The sequence below is a fragment of the Anser brachyrhynchus genome (genome assembly GCF_964034855.1).
Source record: "Anser brachyrhynchus genome assembly, chromosome: 1".
In the NCBI taxonomy this organism is placed as follows: Eukaryota; Metazoa; Chordata; class Aves; order Anseriformes; family Anatidae; genus Anser; species Anser brachyrhynchus.
In genome coordinates this window covers 120,026,529-120,040,738 of record NC_137694.1, presented here as the reverse complement: position 1 = coordinate 120,040,738, position 14,210 = coordinate 120,026,529, and the positions used below count along the sequence as shown (strand labels likewise).

Genomic DNA, 14,210 nt, shown 5'->3' with positions numbered 1-14,210 from the left:
GTGCTTACCTTCAGCAAATGCTCTGCTCCTTCCTTCCCTCCAACTCTTCAGAGAGCTAAAAAGAGGTCCTGTTACTTCCAAATGCTTTTGTTCTTCTGTCCCTCTGTCACATGGCTTGCCTTTTATATTTGCAACACACAAAAGTTAGGGCTGTTATTTAAGAGAGAGAGGGAGAGAGAGGGAGAGAGAATGTCAAATGGAAAAGTGCCATTGCAGTCATATATCAATCAGGGCAGCGGCAGCAGCAGCTCACTGGCAAATGGGAATTCCACAGAAATGCGAAGCTCTTGTTATCTGAGAAATCACAAAACACCACCAGCCAAGCTCCCCTCTGCAGGGACTTATTAGTGGCAAGCTGGGAAATAGAAGGAAATGTAGGTTTTTTGTTGATGTTGTTATTGTTTCAGATCTGGAGATATGTATGCGAGGGCACATATGAGACAGTGGAATATAAGTCCTGAATAAAATTCCTTTCTAAATAAATGCACTGTGTGCAAGATAAAGCAAACCACTGTGAAGTGGGGTAATTGGAGCAAAGTGAATAATCTCAAAATAACAATTTAAAAATTTGCTATGTGTTTGCACTTGGAAAATATCCATAGGGAAACTGCCCTTTCCCTGGATTACTCATTAATATCCTTTTTATTTTTTGATGAGTTTTTCAAAGAATATTTTTACCTGTGATTGATCTCAGATATCCTAAATTCAAGCTGTTCTGCTTTACTGCAATTGGTCGGCTAAATCATCTGACATTCCCAGGCTTTCCAGTTGGGTAAGCAGGCAACCTTTTTCTGTACTAATATTTGTGGGCAAATCAGCAATTCAGATGCTTCAAACAGTCTGACCCAAAATTCAGAAATTTCACTCAAATAAACCCTTGTTTGCTCGCAGAAGCTGAGTTATTTAAGATTTCAAACTGACATTGTCTTTCTGCTTTACCCACCTTCCTCCGAAGAATGCCAAGTTTGAAAACGCTCCTCCTTCAAACCTTTTACATAACTGTTGTGCCTTTTATGTAAAAATGAATGCCCTGGAGGGCTGAAGGCAGACTCCATCCAGTGGAGAAACGCACTTACAACGAGCACATCCCAAATATGTTTGGATATGCGTAGCTCCGGATGCACTGAACCTCCTTCTCTGTTCCCCAAGAGGAGCACGTTTCCCTTCCTTTTGGAGTGCCCCCTAGTCATCCTGAGGCAGTACGGGAGCCCGAGGAGGAGCAGACCTTAGCCAGTTAATTGAAAAATAGGCGACATAGCTGGCCATTCACAAGCTGGATCTGTTCAGAGGCACTGGCCAGCAGATGGACGGGGTCCTGTGTCGATTGTGTTTGAACTCTAAAGGAAAGTTGGTATTTGATGGATGATGTTATTAGCTAAATGTCTTATGTGGTATAAGATCAAAGAGCAGATGGAAATTATGCCTTAAAAATAGAATAATCTAAAAGGGGAATGGCTTGTAGATGAGTAAGCATCATGGAAACAATAAAGGAGACATTCTTTGGCTTGCCTTGCTGCAGAGCCAGGTTTGGCTGGTGGGATAAGCAAATGATCCACTTAGGACCCAGATCCTTGGGACGTGAGTTTTGCTGCACATTTTTCCCCTCATATTCAGTGTTTACTTTGTTTGGACTCAAAGAGAGGAATGGCCAGCAGGTTGAAGGAGGTGATTGTCCCCCTCTGCTCTGCCCTTGTGAGGCCCCACTTGGAGTGCTGCATCCAGGTCTGGGGACCCCAGCACAAGAAGGATGTGGGACTGTTAAAGTGAGTCCAGAGGAGGGCCACAAAGATGCTCAGACGGCCAGAGCACCTCTCTCCTATGACGAAAGGCTGAGGGAGATGTTCAGCCTGGAGAAGAGGACTCTGGGGAGTCCTCATTGCAGCTTTTCAATACTTAAAGGGGGCTTACAAAAAAGACAGACAGCAATTTTTTGCTCGGGCAGATAATGATAGGACAAGGGGGAATGGTTTTAAACTAAAAGAGGGGAGATTTAGATTAGAGGTTAGGAAGAAATTCTTCACTCAGAGGGTGCTGAAGCACCGGAACAGATTGCCCAGAGAAGCTGTGGATGCCCCATCCCTGGAGGTGTTCAAGGCCAGGTTGGATGGGGCTTTGGGCAGCCTGGTCTGGTGGGAGGTGTCCCTGCCCATGGCAGGGCTGGAACTTTAAGGTCCCTTCCAACCCAAGCCGTTCTATTATTCTGCGATTCTATGATTAAGTCAGATGTGGGTTTCTCTCACAGACTGCATGTGTCACAGGGTAGACAATGGCACAGCTCAACAGTATCTTTGCCTTGCTGGAGCTGCAGGCTGAAATGCCACCAACGTTCTGTCATTGCACTTACATTAAACAGATAGACTAGACTACCCGGAAAAATAGTTTTTAATTTAGCCAACTCCTGCTTTTTGAACTAAAGGAATTGGCCCTTTGGTCATTCAGCTGCCATATCCACTTGTCTCTTGTTATTTGATTTTCCATGGAAAAAACATGTGTATTATTTTTCCATGGGAAGGGTGTGGTTCACATGCCTGGTTGCTCACACTTAGGACCTGCCATGTCCAAGACAAAAGCCAGGCTAAGTAGCTCCTGGATGAAATTTGCCAGGAGATAGTAGATAATTCATTTGCCATCCTTACTGCAAATTATGTTCCTTAAGTTCTTACTAGTGCAACATATGTTTGTTTTCTTTGTGTCATTTATAGGAGACAATATCCATATTAGTTACTTGTTGGGTGCTAGGCTTACTTTAAATGATCATTAATTATCAGTTACATGTCAAACAGGTATTTTTGAGAAGTAGTACTCAGTTGTTTTCTACCACAACTACAGCTTCCTAATACAGGAAAATCTGCAGACATTGGACTAATTTTTATTTTTTTTAATTAAAAATGGCTTTCAATTTTTCATCTTCAGCTTCAAGTCCATCTTTCCCAGTAAGTAGGAGTTAATCAGCAGTTAATTGACCTCACAGACTGGCAACTTATAAACTGACACCCTCATTTGTGGTCTGAATGAATTTACACAAGATTGCAAGCACAAAAGTATAAAATACAGCCTTTCCCCTCCTCCCAAACTCCCCAAAAGTTATGGCCTATAACTTTTTCATAGCTGTTCATAAATCTTCATCTTCTCTTAACCACTGTCACTTAATCCTTCCATGAAAACAGTATTTTAAATAAACAAACAAAAGTGGAAAGAACGGATCAGAGCTAGGTTTTCAAAGATGATTAGACATCTGAGAAGACCACAGATGTTTGATAAGATTTCCAGAAGATCTAAAGATCCTGCTCCCATCCCAGTTTTAATCTGAGTTCTCTTCGGGGGAATTTGCCTCACCTTGCAACAGTCACCTGAAAACTACGTTTAGGCTCTCCCAACAGCAAATGGAGAGTTTCCATTCCAAATTGCATTCATTTCAGGCCAGTTTAAGGTGGTCATCAGCAACAGTCTTTCTCCTCGTGAACAAAAAAAAGATAATTTGCTAAATTAGTTGGACAAAATACCAATTTTTTAGATAGGTAAAACTAAGCAGGATAAATACCACCCAGAAGGACTGAAGCAGTAGTTTTGAAGAGATGGAAAACCACTTCTGGAGTTCTACCAACATTCATGGCTCTATCCTCATGAAACGCATTGTAGCTCTGTAGCCCTAATTTACTTGCTTCCCTATTCCACCTCGATATGCCCTATAAGACTCAATGCTTGTTCTCAGAAAACATTGTACTACCATTACCTGCAATTTAGTAGAACTGAATTCTTTGCCTCATTGGCATCATCAACTTTGCATTGCCTCCTCAAAAGAGCAGGATTTCATCTCCACATAGTGCGCTTGTTGTGGAATGCATTCTGAGTTCTGCAGCAAAATAAGCCTTAAGTTTCACTTTGAAGGATTTTCCAGTGCTGCCAGTTCATAGTCTTTGTTGTGCGATTTTTGCTTTCTGAGACAATGGATAACAGACCTCCATATCATCAAATGTACTGTCAGAAGAGGCACTACTTGGTGTATGTGCTGGTTGCATCTGTGAAGGCCATGAATAGAATATATTTTCAAGGACAATCTTAAAATTTAGGTATGTACTTACGCATAGACACAGACATGCATGCTATTTCTGCAAGCAATTAGAGTGGGCAGGATGTATAGGAATACAGCTCATGGAAGGATGATGCGTTGTTCGATTATTGAATTGATAAAGGGTGGACTATATTAGGGACTTGACTATTTGTATTCTTTTTACAGCTGGGAATGTAGGGGGAACTGAAAGAATTGTAATGATGGGGAAGGGTCTATAGTAACAAGTAACACAATATTTATATAATGAGCATATATTTTGTACAGACAAAAGATACCCAGAATCCTTAGAGGAGCTATTTTCTATTTCTTTTAATAATCCAAATAAATATTAGGTAAATCATAAATCTAACACATAAAATTACACACCCATGCACATTAACCCAAGATCAGGTCGCACAAATGTCTATCCAGCCAACAGATGCTTTTCACACCTTATGTCATCCTGCCATGCATTCCCTGAGATTCATTTTGCAAAGTTATTTAAACACCTACCTGCGTATATTATTCCATAATCTAAATGGGCCTCTTCTTTTAGTATTTCTTTGAATACATGAATGAGTGTTGTTAAGAGACAGTATCTGGAAGTGTTTATTCAGTGGCTTACACATATGTCATTACTATAGCAAAGCACCCTTCGTTTAGGGACTAAGGCTGCTATAAAGAATACTGTGAAAATTGGGTCTGGACTATTTGCTTATTTGTTTTACCACAGAATTCAGACAGGCATATTGCCTGCAGATGAAACGCACATTTTTTTTTAAATGCTGTGAAACTGCATCTGTACCGTGTTAGTGTGCCCCAGATTTGGTGTCCCCTTGGTTTCTTCAGCAAAGCAGTGGGAGCCAGTCATGTAGGTCTCCCCTGGAGTATGCTGCCTACAGGAGGCAAATGATGCTGGAGTACCAGTGCTTAAAGAAGACAAGCTCAGGAGCCTGGCTGGGAAAACAATATACTAGGGAGAGATCTTGGATGAACATGGCTTGGATGTGGCTGTGGAAGGGGGGTGGGTGGTGATTCGTCTGGGGAAGGTTAAAGTGATCTGAGTACATGAAGTCACTGCTCTGCCCTCCTGCCATTAATCCCACTCAAACTCCCCTGCACTCACCACAGAGTCCTGACAAATGGGTTGTATTGGAGAAGTGAAGAAGCCTGGATTCCTACACATTTTTAAGCCTATGTCCCTCATAGTTACCCACTCAGGTTTCGGCACTACGTTACCTTCAGCTCCCTGGCCCCTGCATCTCCTAAGGATGTGGTGTCCCACCATGCCTCCATAGTACCTTTTGCTCCCTCCCACAGAAATTTCTACTTCTTTTTAAAGCTCCTACCGGAGTACTGAGCAAGGGGCAGTGTGCCCTCACTGGTGAGCATGCACACGCTCATCATCTGTAGTGTTGCAGCTCCTCACCTCGGACTGCTGAAGCGTGTGTGCTTCAGTTCCCTTCTGCCAGATATCAAACAGCATGCAGCACTCTTGCCTAGAAGCCATGCCTCCTTACATGTCCAAGAATTTATCAAGAAACTTAGTTTTCTCTGAGACCTCTGCCTTGCTGTAAAATTGGTTGAAATTATTTGGCTGGCTGTAAAGCCATCAAGAGAGACTAGGGTGAGGGGTGGTAGACAGAAAGGCAGCTCGATCCTGTAAGAAAATCATGAGAGAGTAAAGATGCCTTTTTTCTACCTTCAGATTTTTAGAAGATAGTGTCTCTTTCCCCTCGAAGAGACTATGGCCACCATAATCCCTATCCCCATCTCCTTTGGAGTGACTGGATGCACCACTCTGGATGTCCAGGCAAAGGGTAAATCATGTATAAACAGCACAGGCCTGACTACTCCATGGGGCTGCAAGCACATCATCCTACCTTCCCAGATCATTTTAACCATTAGTCTGAAGATGTGGTGCTAATGTTTGTTCCTAAGTTCTTGTTTAAGAGTCAAATCTTAGGGCACTGCAATGGGAAAATGCTGGTCGGCATTTCTACCACACTCTGACTGCCATTGCCACTTCTTTGTATCTAATGAAGAAAGAGGAAAGTTGCTGTGTTTCTGTGAATCTCAGTGATATGGATCAACAGTTCTACAGATACTTGTGGGATTTCTCTGCCCTTCCTGAAGTTAGAAATCTCAGACCCAGCTAATCGCTCTTGGTTCCTCTTATTGTCAGTGGAAACTACAAATAGGTGCTGCTCAAAGGGCTGTTTATTTGCTGATGCTAGGATGAGGTGGAACTGCCCCTTGGCAGTATCTGTTTCTTTCTATTAATAACAAAGGAAGACAAGAGTGTTGGCCAAGATGCCAAGAGTTCTGGTTTACTAATCCAGCTGTTGGATGCCTTGGTTATGGCACATGAATTCCACCTTAAAAGTTGCTTGAAATTATCGTATAAGCATATGCCGTGTATACATAATATGCCAGATATCCATAGTTGTGCATAGGTCCATGCTAAGTATTTTGCTTTTTTTCCTGAGGCTGCAGGAAAGTTTTGTGTCAAACAGTGTGGGATAATAACACTTGATGTGCAGTGCAGAGTCTGCAGTGTATTTCTTCCATCTGTTGGAGGGAGGAAGAAATACACTGCAAAGATTTGTAGCCTGTCAAATGCTTATCTGAGTATCGAAGAGCAGTTATGATGTGTCCTGTGGGATCTCCAAACCACATCTAAAAGTAGACTCTATTAACCCTAGTCTCTTGTGGGAAGGAGTCTTAATCATGCCCCTCATGGGTTTCTTGTGTGGAGTTTGAGACCTTGGAATACAGCCTACCTGTGGTGTCTCTCCTCCCAAGGAATTTCTCCCATGCTTCTCCAGCATTTACATCTCTACCTCCCCATGTGGGTGATACATGATGCACCTTGGGTATCAGAGTTGGTTTATACCCTACCATCCCAAAAGTTTCTGAGGGTGAAACTGTAGCTTCATCTCCAGTAGGGTTTGCACAAGAGAGAAAGAAAAAACTAACTCAGGTGGCAGGAGTTACTCCACTTACTTGAAAAGAGTTTTGTTGCCTTCCTCAGTATATCAGGTGTAGGAGTGTGATTTGAACAACATTTATGGAATGACAAGAACTCTTCCATAATTTCACTTATAGCAGCAAAAATGACCTGGCAAGATACAACCGGATTCTAATAATGGCAACCTTATTTTGTTATAGCCCTGTGAAAGTGAAAATCAGCCCCAGCTGTACAATTTGGGTTAAAATTGGAGGGCAGCTTGCCGTATGTGAAGTTGCTGAGAAGAAATGCTATTTAGAGCAGGAAATTGGTGATTCATAATTGAAATTAACTCTAGTTACCCTCCAATGTGCATGCTGTACTTCATGTGAAATTATTATAACCAAAGAAAGGCCCTTCCCTTGAGCAAGTTCAAGTTAATGTTTAGGAAACCATTTAAGTTATTATTAGGACAAAAGTCATTATGGTGGAATGGTCGGATGCTCAGATTGTGCCCTCAGTTGCAAAACCTGTGCATTTAAATACTTCTTTTCAGGTAGCTCTTCAGACATGCTCATTTTGGCCTACCCACTGAAATTTCAGCCTCGCAAATGTCCCCAGTACAAACTCTCAGCGTTTTTTAAAAACAGCTAGAGATCAGTCAAGCTCTTCCTGGGGACAGCTTCCTAACTGCGCCCAGATTTGTGCTAGCCTTTGGTTTCACACATCATTCTGCACTCAGATGAACTCCTCGGGCCACAGCGGCTGGAAACAGGGCCCCAAGGACATGTCTGTACCCAGTTGCGTGCAGGTCCCAGCTTTGATGCACCATGTGTGGGCAGACACCAAAATTGCAGAAGGCAGCTTGTGGAAATTCAGAGACTGCCCAGGGGCCAGATCCTCACCTAACAGGAGATGACAAGGCTCTGAGGCCTTTGGGGTGGCCTGTGACCCTGCAGTAGGTGCTAACCTGGTACCAGGCTGATGTCCACCTCGGCAGCCGGGTGCTCTGCCTCCTGGTCTCCACAGCAGAGGAGCCCACCGAGCTTCCTTAGAGTGCTGCAGTTTATTCAGTCCAAATGAACATGTGAACTTAATTACTCCACCGTCCTGTAAACTTAGAATAAGGGATTAAATAGATCTTGTTATGGATTTTGATATGAGTGAAATTTTGGCAAGTTATGCAATTTTTATGAGCTTTTTTTTTTTAAATGAAAGCAAGAACATCTTTCCTTCTGATATAGAAGATGCCTCAAGCTGCAAGCATAAATCAGAGGCAGACTTCAGGCACAGAAAGAGAGAAGAGACTCACACGGTTATAAATTCAAGCATCTTTGAACGTGAGAAAAGCACTGTAAACCACTGCCACACTATTACCACTAAAACGGAGAGATTTGGATTCCTCTCTCCAAGGCAAAGTCCTCTGCAGGCCCAGGGGACTGAAGATGCTGGGCCATGGCTGCTTAATATCTCCCAGTCCTGGCTGCCAGGCCTGAGCTGGCTTTTTTCAAATAGAGGACAAAGTTTGCCCTCATGTGGCAGAGCTAAAGCTTCAGAGCCTCCCTTGCAATTGCTGCCTGGGACAAAGCCTGGGAGGTTACCGCAGGAAGCAGAATTAACTCCAGGGAAAGGAATTGGGATTTGCCAAGCGAAGGAAGTCAACTAGGACAGACAAGCTGATGAAAGGTCAAGCAGAGACTGTGAGACACCTCAGGAAAAAGCCCTGAGGAGGAAAGGCAAGCCAAGCCTGCACTGGGAGGTGCTGGAAGAGCACATACGATAGCCATGTCTTCTCAAGCTGCAGCTAATGCCCAGCATTTGGGAAAAAGATGCAAGAATTGCTGCAAATCACATGGTCTGTGAAAGAATAAACATGAAATTATGGTGCACAGCATGGGTGAGGAGGATGGCAGCAGCACCGTTAGAGGGAAGGGGCTTATTCACAGGAGTAATGAAAAATGTTGTGGCACAAGATAAATGGACAATCAGCCCCTAGGCAAATGGAAATAATCAATTTTCAGCTGGACAGAGCTGCACAAGCTGATAAGGTGTCTGACAGGGTTACGAGCACTGAAAGAAAAGCTACAGGCAGCATAACATAAGAAAAGAAAGGGCTCAGAATGGGTTGTTTCCCACTGAAGGAGATAAAGGCATGTGTAAATGAAAGAGAGTTCATAACAGTGTCAAGGATTTTTAAAATGTCACATCCTTGATCTCATCCAAAGGGTGAATGCACTGGAACAAAACAATAGCGGAAGAGGCGGAGGAGCTCCAGGGAATAGAGATGCTCCCCGCAAGCTGTAGAGCAGACCACAGCAGCACCTCTCCCTCTCCATCCCCACCCTGGCCAGGGGCACGGGCAGCAAGCCCAGGGCTGGGAACCAGTGGTCCAGGGAGAAAGCCAACCCGTGGGGGGCCCACACCCACCCACAGGAGGGAACATTGCTTACTGAGTGGATGAAGAAAATGATCTGAAGAGAGCATGTTTTCCTCTTCTCCCAGAGGGCAGTGGCTTTTAGGACATGGCTGATGTTACACGCTACACTTGACACGCCGCTCTTGGGCAGGAGCCCTTCCTAAAACTGAGCATGCCTTCAGCACCCTGATTTAGGAGATGTTCCTGCCTCACTCTGCAGTGACTGAAGCTAGAGGTATTTTTCAAGAAACCTGCCATGAAAATCCACCTTTGGACTGCATAAAGCTTCCTGGTCTCTCTAAGCAGTCTTACTGTCAAAAGGGAAGAAGATGTACAGATCTGAGAGCTTGGTCAGTGACTGCCACAGGTGCTGCCCAGGCTGCTGCCCCACAGCCAGTGGCTCAAGTTGTTGGCCAGGGTGAAGGCACCTGGTTTTCCCACTCCCTACCAAGCAATGAAGGGAAAATTTTAAATCCTAAAAGAAGTCTTTCAAGGTTAAAGGACACAGGAAGGGAAGGAAAGGTCTGGGCATGTTGCTGTGTAGAAGAGGCTGAGGCACCAAGCTCAGGTGTGGTTCCCAGCTGGTCCATGCTGTGTTACTCTTGCCCACCCCTTGGCTCTCTTCTGGACCACCCCACCCAGCTGCCTCCAAGAGAAATCTCAGAGAGGGAATCCAGACTTACCGATGCTGTGTGAGCCTGTGGCCTTGGGTCTGGGACTCAGATGCATACACATGGATGGGGACTGAGGAACTGAAAAACCCTGGAGAATAGGCAGAAAGATCTGGTGTTTACCAGGCATTGCACCTAATGTAAGAACATCTGACAAGGGCACAGCCTTGTGGGCATCTGTCAGACCCTGGAGTTTGGAATCATAGAATCATAGAACCATTAGGGTTGGAAAGGCCTCCAAGATCATCTGGTCCAACCATCCCCCTCCCACCAATGTCACCCACTAAATCATGTCCCTAAGCACCACGTCCAGCCTTTCCTTAAACGCCCCCAGGAACAGTGACTCCACCATCCCTGGAAATGCAGCCAATGGTGCTTGTAAGCCCCTGCCCAGTCTGTCCCTCTGCAGCAAGCTGGTGCTCCAGAGCGCAGGACAGCCGGTGGGTTTGCTGCTTCCTAACAGCACCAGTGCAAATACCTCAGGTAAGACCAGCATCTTCACTCAACTGTGAAATAATTAGTACATTGCCTATGTGCTATTAACTTCCATGTTGTAGTTTGTTCCTTGTTATGGTTATTGCGTTTAACCTGGTAGGAAAGAAACAGGAAGCGAATTTTGGAGGTTCTTGTAAGACCTAGCTGCAGTTATGGTTGTGAGTTGTAGAGTTTCTTGCTGTGCTGTGATGACCACTTACAACTCAGCCATGAACAAATGCATGAATGAATGAATGAATGAATGAATGAATGACACAGACCTTTGTCAGGTTTCCTGGCCATGAGATCTGAACTCTGAGCTCCATACACGCATCCAAAGATAATAAAAGCTCCAGTTATCCATGCCCTCTTCTACCGTGTTCCCTTTGCTGAATTGAGACACTGCGAAGCTTCAACCTATGTAAGATCAAATTCATATTGCAATCTACTTCCAGCCTGTAAATTCCAATGACTGTAGGAGATGCTTTGTAACCAGAGTGCCTCATCCTGCTAGCTCACCCCTGCAATTTCAAAGGACCACTCTGGAAAGTAAGGTGGTAAGACTGTAACTCCAGCTTGCAAAAAGTGGGGGCCAGTTTCACAGTTAAACCTGCTTGCACTTATGCAATCAGTGAGGATTTCCTAATTTTGCAGCTGCTGTAACTTTACCCTTCTGGTTATACTGCGACAGCATCTTATTTGTTATTTTCAGTACATATTGATCTAATAAATCCAATGAATGGGATGGAGCAGTTTTATTGTTTCAATACTTATAACATGTAGGACTCTAATTTCTCATGGTAAATTTGGGAGGGGATCATAGCTGTGCTCTAGGCTTTCTAAAAACCTCTGGAGTTCGTGGATGCAGTATTTATAGTTTATTGTCATGTTGTTGAATGTGGAAAAGGGATGGCCAGTCTGCAGGAATTACCGTTTTGTTATTTTGTTTGTTTTTTTTTATTGTTTTGGCTCAAAACAGAGGGCCCTCAAAATTAAGTATTGAAAAGAGAGATAGTCATAGCCAGCGAGACCAATTGTTTTAGTGACACCGACCTGTACACAACACAAATGATATCGATGTAGTAGCAGTAGAATATACTGACGTGTGCCATGAAGGCACTGTGGCATTGCAGCCTCTGTTATCTCTGCACTTACCATACATGCCTGAACTGCCTGTCCCTGGATTCATAATCTGTAAATAGTCATGCAAGCTCACCATTCTGGTATATCTAAGACATGAATTAATGCTGCAGGGCCACCCTGGAAGTAGGTCAAGCCCACCCAACTGTCTGGAGGACCTGTACTGTAGACAAAACATTGGCTTTTTGGCACTATGTCTTCTAAAGATGCTTACAGCATAGTTAGGTAACATGGCAGGAGAAATACCCGTCCTTTCCACATCCAAATCCCTCCACTGTTAACACCAGAGGCGAATTAGTTTCCATACATCCCACAGGAATGAAAAGTGATCCATTGCTGCTGCTGTTGGAGACAGGATGCTGGCTGATGTGGATCTCTGCCTGGTGCAGTGCTGCCATTCTTAGGGTTTTATGATCGATATAGCATGATATGATACAGCATGACACGGCATGGCACAACAGTTCACTGAATTACATGAATCAAATTAGGAAATCCAAATGGTTTTGCTTTTCCAAGAGAAAACTTTTCAAAATTATTAAAATCAAATCTCTAATTAATAAAAGCAATATCATGGGTTGTTGATGTTGTTTGTCTGGGTATTTGGGTTGTGGTTTGTTGTTTTTTTTTTTTTCTGAGATGGTTACATTTTCACAGATCATTCCATTTACATTTATTCTGTAATTTCCTGGAGAAAATGACACTGATAGACAACAGAAATGATGTCTTCTGGAATTTTATAACAGTAAAATTACAATGCAGATCCTCTGTAGTGGTAAATCAAATCAATTTACTTCAATGGCCTGGTCTACCAAGCTTGAGAGGCTAGCTCTATCTGTCTAGTTTGTAAGGAAGTGAAGAACATCTTTGTTCAGCACAGCAGTCTCAGACTGCTTGTAACACTCAAGCACTGATATCTCTATATAAGCATTTTCTGTAAGTACCATTGCCAATTCTGATTTTCCAGGTGAAGGCAGACACCTCGCTAAAATGCTAAAATCATTTATTACACATCTTGAAGGAGAGAGTTTGTTGGCATCCTCCTGTGCAGGGAGACATGCTCTGATCCCAAAGTATTCCATCCATGGCATAGATGAAACACCACCTGCTTTGAAGTTTGGAAGACTATATAATTTTTAATTTATGTAGATTACCATCTTCTCTGGCACAGGAACAGCACAGGAAAAAAAACAAGAAGCAAAAAGCTTTGTAACTGTTCACAGCAGGCATAACTACATCTCATTTATGACAGACAGCTAATAATGTAGTTTTTCTTCCAAATAGACAACTCCTCCCAGGAGCTGTGCAATGACTTAATTTCTATGGCCTTAAATGGAAGGATTGTCTGCAGTCAACACACTAATGCTACCAAATCAGAAATAAAAAAAAAAAAAGTCCAGAAGATCTGATAAAACCCATCTGGTAATTCTGATGCGTACACCAGACCGGAAACCTACAAATAAGAGAGAAACCCACCAGTCAACAGCTAATTCATTTGCAGACCTGCAGCTGGTAGAACTCCATCAGCAGCAGTGCCCCCCAGACACACCGGAACAGGCAGGAATGTCCTCAGGGAAGATGAGCTCTGGTGCTCACATCACCATGTCAGAGGCCTCCTGATGCCCCTGAGTTGCCATCTAAGTGGTGGTGGATCCCAAGCAAAAAGCAAAAATCCTACCATTCTCAGAAGTTTTTACAATGGGCAGGGGCCATTGTAAAAAACGGACAGAGAAAAAAAAAAAGTGATTGATGCCAGAGGAAGCCATGAAATGAGCTCAGGTTTGGGGGTTGCAGCAGAGACAGGGCAGAACCAGCACTGGTCCCCAGTTGTTGGCCCAGGTGCAACTGCTCAAAGCATCCAGAGCATCAGGATCCTACACTTCTACTCCTTTATAAACACAGTACATCTATAGGGCAGTGCTTTTTAGGGGAAAAAAAAATAATAATTGAAATGACTTGGGGTATTCCCTGTCACCTGTGCTATGTCCCTCAAATTATTTGGCTTTATATACAAGCTTAGGGGGCAAAGGTTCCAGGTAAGCAACAAATCCTTACTTGGCATCATGCATGCTGCAACATCCAAAGGTAAGACCCGAGCTTGTAAATCTAATTTGAAAGTTTATGTTCTGGTCTTTAACTCATACAAAGGTCTTGGGGGATAAACAATCCCTTCAGCCCTTTGCAGGAAACTCTGGCTGAAGCCAGCACCATGCTCCACCTATATGAAGAAGTGGGGGTCCAGCAGGTCATCTGGGAGCAAAGCCCCCCAAAAACCAAACCTCCCAGCTTCAGCCTTTGTGCCTCCCCAGAGACGTGCAGTAGGGTACCACCACCCACAACACAATGGGGCAATTTTGGCATCTGGGGACTGAAATCACATGTGAGAAGGAAAAAAATGCAAGGAGTTGGGCAGAGAAGCCTCAACTTGAGGCAGGCAGTGATGGACCCTCTCAGGAGGTCACCCATCCTGCAGCTGCAGAAAGGAGGTGAGGCAGGAGCCTCCTCCTAACA

The 14,210-nt window shown here is 43.8% G+C and overlaps 1 protein-coding gene across 5 annotated transcripts in view; it reads right to left on the bottom strand.

The window, feature by feature from the left end:
• NDP (norrin cystine knot growth factor NDP) overlaps positions 1 to 14,210 on the bottom strand; it is a 44,329-nt gene that overhangs the window by 18,744 nt on the left and 11,375 nt on the right. Inside the window, exons 4-8 of one of the 5 annotated variants that reach the window (XR_013950144.1) lie at positions 12,010 to 13,152; positions 10,101 to 10,179; positions 7,972 to 8,118; positions 3,734 to 4,019; positions 9 to 150 (exon numbers count right to left, since the gene is read on the bottom strand). The gene's annotated coding sequence lies outside the window, so the exon portion shown is untranslated. Of the gene's footprint in view, positions 1 to 8; positions 151 to 253; positions 542 to 678; positions 873 to 943; positions 969 to 3,733; positions 4,020 to 7,971; positions 8,119 to 10,100; positions 10,417 to 12,009; positions 13,153 to 14,210 lie in introns of those variants that run through there. The other 4 variants (XM_080589218.1, XM_080589222.1, XM_080589220.1 and 1 more) reach the window with 4 other exon arrangements.